This window comes from Theropithecus gelada, chromosome 16, assembly GCF_003255815.1.
Source record: "Theropithecus gelada isolate Dixy chromosome 16, Tgel_1.0, whole genome shotgun sequence".
NCBI lineage: Eukaryota > Metazoa > Chordata > Mammalia > Primates > Cercopithecidae > Theropithecus > Theropithecus gelada.
In genome coordinates this window covers 33004277-33019701 of record NC_037684.1, presented here as the reverse complement: position 1 = coordinate 33019701, position 15425 = coordinate 33004277, and positions in this window count along the sequence as shown.

Below are 15425 nucleotides of genomic sequence, written 5' to 3'. Positions count from 1 at the left end.
GCACGAGGATCACTTGAGCCCAGGAAGCAAAGGTTGCAGTGAGCCAAGATTACCCCACTGCATTCCAGCCTGGGTGACAGAGTGAGATTCTGTCTCCAAAAAAAAAAAAAAAAGCCAGCCGAGCACGGTTGCTCACACCTGTAATCCCAGCACTTTGGGAGGCCGAGGCGGGCAGATCACCAGGTCAGGAGATCGAGACCATCCTGGCTAACATGGTGAAACCCCGTCTCTACTAAAAATACAAAAAATTAGCCAGGTGTGGTGGCAGGCACCTGTAATCCCAGCTACAGGCTGAGGGAGAATAGCTTGAACCTGGAAGGCAGAGGTTGCGGTGAGCTGAGATCTTGCCATTGCACTCCAGCCTGGGCAACAAGAGTGAAACTCCATCTCAAAAAAAAAAAAAAAAATCATTTCTTTTGCAGCAATGTGAGTGCAGCTGGAGGCCATTCTCCTAAGCAAATTAGCACAGAAACAGAAAACCAAATATTGCATGTTCTCACTTTTAAGTGGGATCTAAACCCTGTATACACACAGACATGAAGATGAGAACAATAGACACTGGGGACTCCAAAAGGAGGGAAAGCTAGAGAGAGGAAAGTGGGTAATGTGTTCACTGTCTGGGTGATGAGATCACTAGAAGCCCAGGCCAGGTGTGGTGACTGATGCCTGTAATCCCACCACTTGGGAGACCAAGGCAAGAGGATCACTTGAGACCAGGGGTTTGAGACCAGCCTGGGCAACATAGGGAGAACCTTTCTCTACAAGAAATAAAATAAAAAAGTAGCTGAGCATTAGGTATGCACCTGTGGCCCCAGCTATTGGAGAGGCTGAGGTGAAACGGTCACTTGAGCCCGGGAGGTCAAGGCTGCAGTGAGCTATGATTGCCCCACTGCAGTCCAGTCTGGGCAACAGAGACAGACTCTGCACCCCCCGCCCCCGCCCCACCCCCCGACAAGCCCAAATTACAGCATCATACAATATACCCTTGTGACAAACTTGCACATGTACCCCCAAATCTAAAATTTAAATTTAGGCCAGGAGTGGTAGCTTATGCCTATAATCCCAGCACTTTCGGAGGCCGAGGCAGGCCGACTGCTTGACCCCAGGAGTTTGAGACCAGTCTGGGCAAGGTGGTGAAACTCTGTCTCTACTAAAAATGCAAAAACTAGCCGGGCGTGGTGGCATGTGCCTGTAGTCCCAGCTACTCAGGAGGTGGAGGAGGCAGTAAGCCGAGATCACGCCACTGCACTCCAACCTGGGTGACAGAGTGAGACCCTGCCTCAAAATAATAATAACAACAAAATTTAAATTTAAAAATTGTATTTAACCTCCATGTTAGACTGAGAGCCTCAAATTGAATAAAAAAGAAGTTCAGCTATATGATACTTACCTAAGAAATACCTATAAAATAATGACACAGAAAAGTTGACCAAAAAAGAATGCAGATATATTTATTTCATGAATACATATGGAGTACTTATTAGATGTTCAGCGTGATTTAAAAATAGTAGTTTAGGCCAGGCACGGTGGCTCACACCTGTAATCCCAGCACTTTGGGAGGCTGAGGTGGGCAGATCACAAAGTCAGGAGATCGAGACCACCTGGCTAACACGGTGAAACCCTGTCTCTACTAAAAACACAAAAAAATTAGCTGGGCATGGTGGCAGGTGCCTGTAGTCCCAGCTACTCGGGAGGCTGAGGCAGAAGAATGGCGTGAACCTGGGAGGCAGAGCTTGCAGTGAGCCGAGATCGTGCCACTGCACTGTAGCCTGGGTGACAGAGTGAGACTCTGTCTCAAAAAAAAAAAAAAAAAAAAAAAGTAGTTTAATCTTTGTAACAACCCTACGAGGTAGGCAGTAACTATCCCCATTTTACAGAAGAGAAAACTGAGATGATAACTTGCCTAATAGGCAGTAACTATCCCTATTTTATAGAAGAGAAAACTGAGATGATAACTTGCCTAATAGGCAGTAACTATCCCCATTTTATAGAAAAGAAAACTGAGATGATAACTTGCCTGAGATCACACAACCAGAATGTGTTAGACTAGGATTTGAACCCATGCAGCCTGACTTCAGATTCCATGCTCTTAATATTGCTGTCTACTGCTTCTTAATTTAACTGGCAAAATGAAGAAAGAAAACTAATTTAGTAATATTAAAATCTGACACAACAGACTTTAAAAGATAAAGAGGCTGGGCGCGGTGGTGGCTCACGCCTGCAATCCTAGCATTTTGGGAGGCCAAGGCGGGCGGATCACCTGCATGATCAGCCTGGCCAACATGGTGAAACCCTGTCTCTACTAAAAATACAAAAATTAGCCGGGTGTGGTAGCGCACGCCTGTAATCCCAGCTACTCTGGAGGCTGAGACAGGAGAATTGCTTGAACCCGGGAGGTACAGACTGCAGTGAGCCGAGATCGCGGCGCTGCACTCCAGCCTAGGTGATAGAGCAAGACTGTCTCAAAAAAAAAAAAAAGAATTACAGGCATACCTCAGATATATTGAGACCATCATAATAAAATGAGTCACAAAAGTTTTTTGGTTTCCTAGTCTCTGTAAGTTATGTTTACACTGTACTGTAGTCTAATAAGTAGGCAACAGCATATGTCTAAAAAAACAATGTATGTCTTAACTTAAAATACTTCATTTTTAATTAAGTGCTGTGAATGCGTCACAGCACTTCATCCAGCCTGGGCAACAGAGCAAGACTCTGTCTCTCAAAAAGAACAAAAACAAAAACAAAAAAAACTCCACAAAATTTTATTGATTCTGCATGAGGGCAATAAAGAAATAAACTTTAAAAATGCTTTATTGTTAAAAACTGCTAATGATCATCTGAGCCTTAAGTGAGTCACAGTTTTTTTGCTGATGGAGGGTCTTGCCTCAGTGTTGATGGCTGTTGACTGATTAGGGTGGTGGGTGCTGAAGGTTGGGGTGGCTATAGTGATTTTTTTTGTTGTTTGTTTTGAGACGTAGTTTCGTTCTTGTTGCCCAGTCTAGAGTGCAATGGTGCAATCTTGGCTCGCTGCAGCCTCCGCCTCCGGAGTTCAAGCAATTCTCCCACCTCAGCCTCCTGAGTAGCTGGGATTACAGGCGCCTACCATCGCGCCCAGCTAATTTTTCTATTTTTAGTAGAGACAGGGTTTCACCATGTTAGCCAGGCTGGTCTCAAACTCCTGACCTCAGGCGATCCCCCTGCCTTGACCTCCCAAAGTGCTGGGGTTACAGGCCTGGGCCACTGCGCCTGGTCTGATTGGCTGTTTGTTTCACTCTTCCTCTCTCTGTAACATAGGGTGCTGTTTGATGGCATTTTACTAACACTAGAACTTCTTTCAAAATTGGAGTCAGTTCTCTCAAACACTGGCACTGCTTTATCAACTAAGTTTATGTGATATCCTAAATCCTTTGTTATTTCAACAATGTTCAAAGCATCTTTACCAGGAGTAGATTCTGCCTCAAGAAACTACTTTCTTTGTTCATCTGTAAGAAGCAACTCTTCACCCATTCAAGTTTTATCATGAGATTGCAGTAATTCCGTTATATCTTCCCTCTCCACTTCTAGTTCTGGTTCTCTTGTTATTTCCACCACATCATCAGTTACTTCTTCCACTGTGAGTCACCATGCCCGGCTATCTGGCCTAATTTCAATACTGATGTGTCTTAGGGAAAAGAAAGGCCTAAGGAGAGGGAGATAGCTGGGCATGGTGGTGCGTGCCTGTGGTTCCAGCACCTTGGGAGCCTGAGTGGGAGGATTGCTAGAGCCTTGGGAGGTCAAGGCTGCAGTGAACCATGATGGTGCCACTGTATTCCAGCCTGGGCAACAGAGTGAGATCCCAGCTCAAAACAAAACAAAACAAAACACCAAGGACAGGGAGACAGACAGGAGAACATTCGGTCAGTGGAACAGTCAGAACATTTATTAAATTCACCATCTTACCTGGTTGTGGTTTGTGGCACCCCAAAACAATTCAAATAGTAGCATCAAAGATCATGGATCACCATAACAGATACAATAATAAAGAAAACGCTTGAAATACTGTGAAAATTGCCGAAATATGACACAGAGACACAAAGTGAGCACATGCTGTTGGAAAAGTGGCACCAATAGGCTGCTTGACACAGGGTTGCCACAAACCTTCAATTTGTAAAAAACACTCAATATCTGGGAAGTGCAATGAGGCAAAGTGCAATAAAACAAGGTATGCCTGTATTAGGGATTCAGATGTCATTTCTTGATGATAAAGCAACAATTCACCAGGAACTATAATAACCTAATACTTATATTAATCTAACAATACAACCTCAGAATATTTAAGGCAGAAATTGACAGAAATTCAAGGGAAGACTAGAAAATCTACAAATACAGTGGGACATTTTAACATGCTTTTCCTCAAAACTGCTAGAACAAAAATAAAACAAGATTAGTAACATATAGAAGATTAAACAATATAACAAAATTTATCTAGCATACATATATAATTTTTTTTTTTTGTGAGATGGAGTCTCACTCTTGTCACTGAGACCAGAGTACACTGGTGCGATCTTGGCTCACTGCAACCTCCGCCTCCCGGGTTCAAGCTTCTTCTGCCTCAGCCTCCTGAGTAGCTGGGATTATAGGCACCTGCCACTACGCCCAGCTAATTTTTATATATAAAATCTTATAGCCAACAATTAGAAAATATTATTTCAAGCACACTTTGAACATTATAAAAATTGACTTATACTAGGCCATTAAAGCGTCAACCGGTGCCATAGAATCAATACCATACAGAACATATCCTATAAGCACAATATAGTGAAGCTAGAAATCAATGACAAAAAGATAATAAAAAAATGAATAAAAAGGCTGGCCATGGTGGCTCAAGCCTGTAATCCCAGCACTTTGGGAGGCCAAGGCGAGAGGATCACTTGAGGCCATGAGTTTGAGACCGGCCTGGACAACATAGTGAGACCCAACCTCTACTAAAAATAAAGACTTAGACCGGGCACAGTGGCTCAAGCCTGTAATCCCAGCACTTTGGGAGGCCAAGGTGAGAGAATCACTTGAGGCCATGAGTTTGAGACCAGCCTGGACAACACAGTGAGACCCAATCTCTACTAAAAATAAAGACTTAGGCCGGGCACAGTGGCTCAAGCTTGTAATCCCAGCACTTTGGGAGGCCAAGGTGGGCGGATTACCTGAGTTCAAGAGTTCGAGGAGTTTTTTTTTTTTTGAGGCAGAGTCTTGCTCTGTCACCCAGGCTAGAGAGCAGTGGCGCGATCTCGGCTCACTGCAAACTCCGCCTCCCAGGTTCGAGCAATTCTCCTGCCTCAGCCTCCCGAGGAGCTGGGATTACAGGTGCCCGCCACCGTGCCCAGCTAAGTTTTGTATTTTTTAGTGGAGACGGGGTTTCACCATCTTGGCCAGGCTGGTCTTGAACTCCTGACCTCATGATCCACCCTCCTCGGCCTCCCAAAGTGCTGGGATTACAGGCATGAGCCACTGTGCCTGGCTGAAAAAGTAGATTCTTAAAAATTAATGTGGAAAAGACAAATAACACAAAAGAAAAATACAGGTAATACAAACATGAGACATTTTAAGGGCTGATAAACATAAAGCATGCTACGATTCACTAATAATTAGGAAAATACCAATTTAACAATAATTAAATGCCACTTCATAACTTTTGACCTGCAAAAATTAACATGTATTAAAACCAAGTTCTAGTAAAAATGTGAAGAAAAGAGTGGGGTATAAAACTAGGGCAAACCTTGGGAGAGCAATTTAGTACCCAATAAGGTACATGCCCTTCAATCTAACACTCTTCTAAGTTTATCCTGGGCCGATGGTCTCCAAAGAAAGGTGTGCCTTGGCCAGGCACGGTGGCTCATGCCTGTGAGCCCAGCACTTTGGGAGGTGGGCAGATCACTTGGGGTCAGGAGTTCAAGACCAGCCTGGCCAACAGGATGACACCCCATCTCTACTTAAAAAATATAAAAATTAGCCAGGCATGGTGGTGCGTGCCTGTAATCCCAGTGACTTGGGATGCTGAGGCAGGTGAATTGCTTGAACCCAGGAGGCAGAGGTTGCAGTGAGCTGGGATGGACTCACTGCACTCCAGCCTGGGTGACAGAGCAAGACTCTCTGCCCCCCACCCCCTGGCCAAAAAAGAAAGGTGTGCCTCAGGTACAAGATGATTACAAAGGTCAGGCATGGGGACTCACACCTTTAATCTCAGCACTTTGGGAGGCTGAGGCAGGTGAATCGCTTCAGCCCAGAAGTTTGAGACCAGCCTGAGCAACACAGTGACACTTCATCTCTACTAAAAATTAAAAAAAAAAAAAAATTAGCTGGGTGTGGTGGTGTATGCCTGTGGTCCCAGCTATTCAGGAGGCTGAGGTGGGAGGATCACTTGAGCCCAGGAGGTGGAGGCTGCAATGAGGGATGATTATATCACTGCACTTCAGCCTGGGTGAGAGAGTGAGACTCTGTCTCATTAAAAAAAAAAAGAAAAAAAGAAAAAAAAAAAAGTTGGGTGCAATGGCTCACGCCTGTAATCCCAGCACTTTGAGAGGTTGAGGCAGGCAGATCACCTGAGGTCAGCAGTTTGAGACCAGCCTGACCAACATAGCGAAACCCCATCTCAACTAAAAATACAAAAACTAGCTGGGCATGGTGGTGGGCACCTGTAATCCTAACTACCCGGGAGGCTGAGGCAGGAGAATTGCTTGAATCTGGGAGGCGGAGGTTGCAGTGAGCTGAGATTGCACTACTGCACTCCAGCCTGGGTGACAGAGCAAGACTCCGTCTCAAAAAAAAAAAAAATAAATAAATAAAAAATAAAAAAGAAAAATAAAAAAGAAAATAAAAAAATAAAAAAATCGATGATAGAGGTGCTGAAAAAACACATTAGAATTTAAGTGTATTATACTATCTAAAAGAAGAAAAACAAGCAAGCTTTATTAATATTTAGTAATTGGATTGACATTGGGCCTCTGTTAGACATCCTGGGTTATGTAAGACAGGTGAGGTAACTGGGTAAGGGGTCAGGAGCTTCGTATTTGGAGGGGTTGTATGTGTTTTCTTTCAGTGTCCTGTACTATGTTTGTTTTTCAGTGTTCTACACAGTTTTTATTATTATCATTATTTTATTTATTTACTAATAGTTTTGCTCTGTTGCCCAGGCTGGTCTTGAACTCCTGGCCTCAATCAATCCTCCTGCCTTGGCCTCCCAAACTGTTAGGATTACAGGTGAAAGCCACCACACCTAGTCTCTATAAAGTTTATGTATGTCCAGATAAGTGTATTTACAGATTATGCTATCTGGATTTAATTTTTCCTAATTCTCCAAAGTGGACAAGGGGCTTAACCAGATTCTTGTGAAGGAGCAAGATTACAGTTACAAATAATCCTAGTGCTTCACATACAAATGAGTATTACAGGAACAAACTCCTATGGTTTGATGAGAATCTAGTGTTGAGAGGGAGTCAGCTGGCCAAGGGGTGAAAAAAATCACCACTAATCAAGAGAAGCTCATGCCATAAAAAGCATGTTTTGAAGACACATGTTTGGAAATGTTTTGATCTTTAATGACTTTGTTTCTAATAACGGTATGTGATCCATCTTTAAAAATAAAACAAAACGGGCCAGGCGCGGTGGTTTATGCCTGTAATTCCAGCACTTTGGGACGCCGAGGTGGGTGGATCACGAGGTCAGGAGATCAAGACCATCCTGGCTAACACGGTGAAACCCTGTCTCTACTAAAAATACAAAAAGTTAGCCAGGCATGGTGGTGGGCACTTGTAGTCTCAGCTACTCGGGAGGCTGAGGCAGGAGAATGGTGTGAACCCGGGAGGCGGAGCTTGCAGTGAGCCGAGATCATGCCACTGCGCCACAGCCTGGGTGACAGAGCAAGACTCTGTCACACACAAAAAAATAAACAAACAAATAAATAAAACATCTGATTCTCACATTTAAAAAATCTAGGCTGGGCACGGTGACTCACACCTGTAATCCCAGCACTTCTGGAGGCCAGAGCCGGTGGATCACTTGAGGCCAGGAGTTTAAGACTAGCCTGGCCAACATGGCGAAACCCCATCTCTATTAAAAATACAATTATTAGCTGGGGGCAGTGGTGTGTGCCTGTAATCCCAACTACTCAGAAGGCTGAGGCACGAGAATCACTTGGCAGTAAGCTGAGATTGTGTCATTGCACCCTAGCCTATGCGACAGAGTGAGACTCTGTCTCCATAAAAAGAAAAAAAAAATCTATAAAACAGAAGTTTCTAAACCATTTAAAAATCTTCCAAACAAGTGTCTCAGTGGGTTTTGGGCAGGAAAAGGTGGCTCATACCTGCAATCCCAGCACTTTGGGAGGCTGAGGCAGGTGGATCACTTGAGGCCAGCAGTTTGAGACCAGCCTGGGCAACAACAGAGTGACACTCTGTCTCTATAAAACACTTAAAAAAAAAATGGGCTGAGGTGGAAGAATTGCTTGAGCCCAGGAGGTTGATGCTGCAGTGAGCTGAGATCGCCCCACTGCACTCCAGTCTGGGCAACAGAGTAAGATCCTGCCTCAAAAAAAAAAAAAAAAAAAAAAATTGGCCAGATCCAGTGGTGGGCACCTGTAGTCCCACCTACTTGCAAGGCTAAGATGGGAGGATCCCTTGAGCCCAGGACTTTGGGCTGCCGTGAGCTATGATTGTGCCACTGCATTCCAGCTTGGGTGAAAGAATGAGACCCTATCTCTGTATATATATATTTTAAAAAGGTGGCTAGGTGTGGTGGCTCATGCCTGTAATCCTAGGACTTTGGGAGGCCAAGATGGGCGGATCATGAGGTCAGAAGATCAAGACCATTCTGGCCAACACTGTGAAACCCCATCTCTACTAAAAATACAAAAACTTAGCCGGGCGTGGTGGCACACTCCTGTAGTCCCAGCTACTCGGGAGGCTGAGGCAGGAGAATCCCTTGAAGCTGGGAGGCAGAGGTTGCAGTGAGCCAAAATTGCGCCACTGCGCTCCAACCTGGGTGATAGAGCGAGATTCCATCTAAAAAAGAAAAAAAAAATGCTGGATATGGCGGCTTATACCTGTAATCCCAGCATTTTGGGAGTCCAAAGTGGGAGGATCTCCTGAGGCCAGGAGTTCGAGACCAGCCTGGGAAATATAGGGAGACTTTCTCTTAAAAAAAAAAAAATCTAAAAAAACTAGCTGGCAGGCTGGACACAGTGGCTCATACCTATAATCCCAATACTTTGGGAGGCTGAAGGGGGTGGATCACCTGAGGTCAGGAGTTCAAGACCAGGCTAGCCAACATGGTGAAACCCCATCTCCACTAAAAATACAAAAATCAGGCCGGGCGTGGTAGCTCACACCTGTAATCCCAACACTTTGGGAGGTTGAGGCGGGCAGATCATGAGGTCAGGAGTTCCAGACCAGCCTGGCCAACATGGTGAAACACTGTCTCTACTGAAAACACAAAAATTAGCCCAACGTGGTGGCACACGTCTTTAATCCCAGCTACTTCGGAGGCTGAGGCAGGAGAATTGCTTGAACCCAGGAGGTGGAGGTTGCAGTGAGCCGAGATCGTGCCATTGCACTCCAGCCTGGGTAACAAGAGCAAGACTCTGTCTCAAAAAAAAAAAAAAAAAAAATCAGCTGGGCGTGGTGGCAGGCACCTGTAATCTTAGCTACTTGAGAGGCTGAGGCAGGGAGAATCGCTTGAACCTGGGAGGCAGAAGGTGCAGTGAGGCGAGATCACGCCACTGCACTCCAGCCTGGGTGACAGAGTGAGACTCTGTCTCAGGAAAAACAAACAAACAAACAAAAAAACTCCACGAAAACTAGCAGGGCATGGTGGCATGCAGATATAGTCCTGGCTACTAAGAAGGCTGAGGTGGGAGGATGGCTTGAGCCCAGGAGTTCAATGCTGCAGTGATCTATGATCATGCCACTGCACTCCAGCCTGGGTAACAGGGAAAGACCCTTTCTCAAAAGAAAAGAAAATAGGCTGGGCATGGTGGCTCCCGCCTGTAATTCCAGCACTTTGGAGGCCCAGGTGGGTGGATCATCTGAGGTCAGGAGTTTGAGACCAGCCTGACCAACATGGAGAAACCCCATCTTTATTAAAAATACAAAATTAGCCAGGCGTGGTGACATATGCCTGTAATCCCAGCTACTTGGGAGGCTGAAGCAGGAGAATCACTTGAACCCAGGAGGTGGAGGTTGCAGTGAGCCGAGATCGTGTCATTGCACTTTAGCCGGGCAACAAGAGCGAAATTCCAACTAAAAAAAAAAAGAAAGGAAAAGAAAAAAATGCAATGCCTTCTGATTAGTTTAGAAAGAACAACTGATACACATCAGGGAAGTTTCCGTAGCAAAGCATCTCATGTATTTCAGAAATATATACACCTACTAGGTACTCACGAAAATTAAAAAAAAAAAATCAGGGAAGATAGAAATGAGTCCAATTTCAATAAAAGCCTTGGTAGATGAGGTTTTAAAATGACTAGTTTTATTAAGCAAAATGATGCAGATTTTAGACAAATGGAGCATAAAAAATATTCATGAAAGTAGACAGAGTACTAAAATAAACCCCTATGAGTCCATCATAGGGGTCAAGACTGCAGTCAAGACAGTCATGAGAACCAAGAATTGAAATGAAGAGAACTTAAATAGCTGTAATACACATTGTTAAACCAAAAATTTTAAAGTAATGAATACAGCTGGGCATGGTGGCTCACGCCTGTAATCCCAGCACTTTGGGAAGCTGAGGCAGTTGAATCACCTGAGATCGGGAGTTCAAGAGCAGCCTGACAAACATGGAGAAACCCCGTCTCTACTAAAAATACAAAATTAGCCAGGCGTGGTGGTGCATGCCTGTAATCCCAGACTCAGGAGGCTGAGGCAGGAGAATCGCTTGAACCCGGCAGGCAGAGGTTGCAGTGAGCCAAGATCATACTATTGCACTCCAGCCTGGGCAATAAGAGCAAAACTCCATCTCAATTTAAAAAAAAAAAAAAAAAAGTAATGAATTCTTAACACTACTAAATGGTAAACTTAAAAATGGTTAAGATGGGGCTGGGTGCAGTCCCTTATGCCTGTAATCCCAGCACTTTTGGAGGCCGAGGTGGACAGATTGCTATATAGTTAGATGTTAAGATGGGGCCGGGTGCAGTCTCTTATGCCTGTAATTCCAGCACTTTGGGGGGCTGAGGCGGACGGATTGCTTGAGGCCAGGAGTTCGAGATCAGCCTGGTCAACATGGTGAAATCCTGTCTCTACCAAAAAAAAAAAAAAAAAGATTAAAATGCCAAATTATATATTTTACCACAATTAAAAATAACAATAAATAAAGAAGTGGGGGTAGTAATGAAACATCTTCAACTACATTATTTTTACTAAGGATTTTTGGTGTACCACAAACAATAAATATTTATATTATCTACTTTTTTTTTTTTTTTTTAGATGGAGTATTGCTCTGTGGCTCAGGCCCGGAGTGCAGTGGCTCGATCTTGGCTCACTGCAACCTCCGCCTCCCAGGTTCAAGCGATTCTTTTGCCTCAGACTCCCGAGTAGCTGGGATTACAGATGCCGACCACCGTGCCCGGCTAATTTTTGTATTTTTAGTAGAGACCCGGTTTCACCAGGTTGGCCAGCCTGGTCTTGAACCCCTGACCTCAAGTGATCCACCCACCTTGGCCTCCCAAAGTGTTGGGATTACAGGTGTGAGCCATCATGCCCGGCCTGCTTCGTTTTTTAACAGTTCTCTCCTTTTTGTAGTTCTCTTTTTGTATGTTTTATGATGGACATACTAATTTGATATAGCAGTTCACATAAATAATTCATAAATAACTACATATTAGTGCATTAGGGGTACATGCTGAAAATATTTTTACTGCTAAGAGTATGTGGCAAAAATGCCTGATGCTCACTGATCTAGAGAAACTTTCCCATGGTGGTCCCAAGGGGACCACCTAAGAAATGGGAACTGATGCACTGACTGGAAAACTAAGAACTAACCTCACCATCCATCAGCAGAGGAATGGATCAGCTGGGGCATATTAAAGCAACAGAATACTATACAGTGGTTTAAGTGGATGGATAAAAGCTACATGTATCAACATGGGTAAATATATATAATATATATTTTATATATATACACACACACACATATTTTTATATATATATATAATTATTATTATTATTATTATTTTTTGAGACAGAGTTTAGCTCTTGTTGCCCAGGCTGGAGGGCAATGGCGTGATCTCAGTTCACTGCAACCTCCACCTCCCGGGTTCAAGCGATTCTCCTCTCTCAGCCTCCCAAGTAGCTGGGATTACAGGCATGTGCCACCACACCTGGCTAATTTTGCATTTTTAGTAGAGATGGGGTTTCTCCATGTTGGTCAGGCTTGTCACCAACTCCTGACCTCAGGTGATCCGCCTACTTGGCCTCCCAAAGTGCTAGGATTACAGGCGTGAGCCACCGTGCCCCGCCATATATATATATATATATATATATATATATGCACCAAATTCAGGAATAGTAGTTACATGTGGGGAGAGAGGGAAGAAAATGAGGTTGGAGAGAGGGCTTCAAATTTGCTTTCTTTTAAAAAAAGATACAAAGTAAATAAATATAACAGCTCAAAACCAATCTCCTTGAGTTCTCCTTCTCAGTGACAACCATCCTCACACATCCCTGGTGTATCTTTCCAGAGATATTCTATGCACATACAAGGACACATATGTACATGTATTACTCTACCCTACTCTACCTTCTTTTTAAATAGTGATGGTGGCAAACATTACACATTGTTGATCTTTACTTTTTAAACAACATATGTATCTTGAACTTTGACACATGTCAGTGCATAAAGAGCTTTTTTTTTCTTTTTCATTTTTTTTTTTTTTTTTTTTTGAGACAGAGTCTTGCTCTGTATCCCAGGCTGGAGAACAATGGCATGATCTCGTCTCACTGCAACCTCTGCCTCCCGGATTCAAGCGATTCTCCTGCCTCAGCCTCCCAAGTAGCTGGGATTACAGGCGTTTGCCACCATGCCCAGCTAATTTTTGTATTTTTAGTTGGTCAGGCTGGTCTCGAACTCTTGACCTCAGGTGATCCACCTGCTTCAGCCTCCCAAAGTGCTGGGACCACAGGCACGAGCCATTGCACCCGGCCTCTTTGTTCATTTTTTTTTTACAGCTGCACAATACTTCTTTGTGTGGCTACCAGACTTTTTGAACCAGTCTCATATACATAAAATGTAGACTATTATTTTACTACAGAAAGCTTCACTGCAACAAATATCCTTAGAAATATGTTATTCTACACAAATGTACAGTTTTATTTTTTAAAGACAGGGTTTTGTTTTGTTGTTCAGGCTAGAATGCAGTGGCATCATCATAGCTCACTGTAACTTTGAGCTCCTGGGCTCAAGTGATACCCTTGCCTCAGCCTCCTGAGTAGGCAGGACAAAAGACATGCACCACCACATTTTTTTTTTTTTTTTTTTGGTAGAACTGGGGTCTCATTATGTTGCCCAGGTTAGTCTTGAACTCCTGGCCTCAAGCAATCCTCCCTTGTCAGCCTCCCAAAGTGCTGAGATTACAGGTGTAAGCCAGCGTGCCTGGCCATTATACAAAATATTAAATCAAAATTTTTTTCTTTTTTTGAGGCAGGGTCTCACTCTGTTGCCCAGGCTGGAATGCAGTGGCATTATCTCAACTCACTGCAACCTCTGTCTCCCGGATTCAAGCGATTCTCCTGCCTCAGCCTCTCAAGTAGCCGAGTAGTTGGGACTATAGGCATGCCTTACCACACCTGGCTAATGTTTATATTTTTAGTAGAGACGGAGTTTTGCCATATTGGCTAGACTGGTCTTGAACTCCTCACCTCAGGTGATCCACCTGCCTTGGCCTCCCTAAGTGCTGGGATTACAGACATGAGCTACCACGCCCGGTTTAAACCAACAAATTTAAAAATAATACTTAACACTGTTAAACTGTATACTTAAAAATGGTTAAGATGGCAAATTTTATATTTTACTACAAGTAAAGATAAAAATAAATAAATAACTTATGAACAAATTCCCAGAAGCAGAAATGCTGGGTCTTTTCAAACAAACAGTCCTCCAACAAGACCAGATCCATCTACTTTCTGCTCCAACATTTTCCAACATCTTTACCCAAACACAGTTCAATACAGCATATTATCAGACTTTTTTGATCTGAAAAGCAGATGTGGTATTTCACTGCAATCTTAATTTGCGTATTTTATTTTTTGTAAGCTTTCCATTTGTCACTTGTCCATTTATATAATTTTTTCTTTTTTTTTTTTGAGACAGAGTTTTGCCCTTGTTGCCCAGGCTGGAGTACAATGGCGTGATCTCGGCTCACTGCAACCTCCACCTCCCAGGTTCAAGCAATTCTCCTGCCTCAGCCTCCCAAGTAACTGGGATTACATGCACCCACCACAACACCCGGCTAATTTTTTTGTATTTTTTTAGTAGAGACAGGGTTTCACCAGTTGGCCAGGCTGGTCTCGAACTCCTGACCTCAGCTGATCTACCCTCCTTGGCCTCCCAAAGTGCTGGTATTATGAGCCACCGCACTCAGCCTTATATAGTATTTTTTAAAGCATGAGCTATTGTTACTTTTGTAGTAAAATAGCCATTGAGGATATTCTTAAAATTTAGGGTCTGGAGTACCTTCATTCAGTTTTTGAGAAGCTTGTTGATGCTTTCAAAAAACCTTATTGCATTATTGCTGGGTGTGGTGGCTCATGCCTGTAATCCCAGCACTTTGGGATGCCGAAGTGGGTGCATCACCTGAGGTCAGCAGTTCGAGACTAGCCTGGCCAACATGGCAAAACCCCATCCTACTAAAAATAGGAAAAAAATTAGCCGGGTGTTGTACTGCGTGCTTGTTATCCCAGCTACACGGGGAGGCTGAGGCAGGAGAATTGTTTGACCCAGGAGACAGAGGTTGTAGTGAGCCGAGATCATACCACTGCATTCCAGTCTGGGCGACAACAGTGAGACTCCGCCTCAAAACAAAAACCAAAAACACCTTATTGTATTATACCTATATCAATTTCCTGATTTACTCTTATATCGTCTTTATGTTTGATGTTACTATTGGGGGAAACTGGGTGAAGGTGTGCAGGACTCTATGTACCATTTTTGAAACTTCTTGTAAGGCTGTATTTCTAAAAAAAAAATTTTGTGAGGTTTTTCTGGTTTGGGGGCTCTGCACTGACCAACTATGATCCTTGAGACACAACGGCACCCAGGTCTGTGAACTGACAAACCCCACATGCAAGACAGCTGCTAGATTAGAAAGAATACCTGAGGACTTGAAAAAGAGGCAAGCCTTTGGAGGCTGACTCTGGCCTCTGACTCCATTAGTGTCACATTCTGTCTAACTCAGAGAGCACACA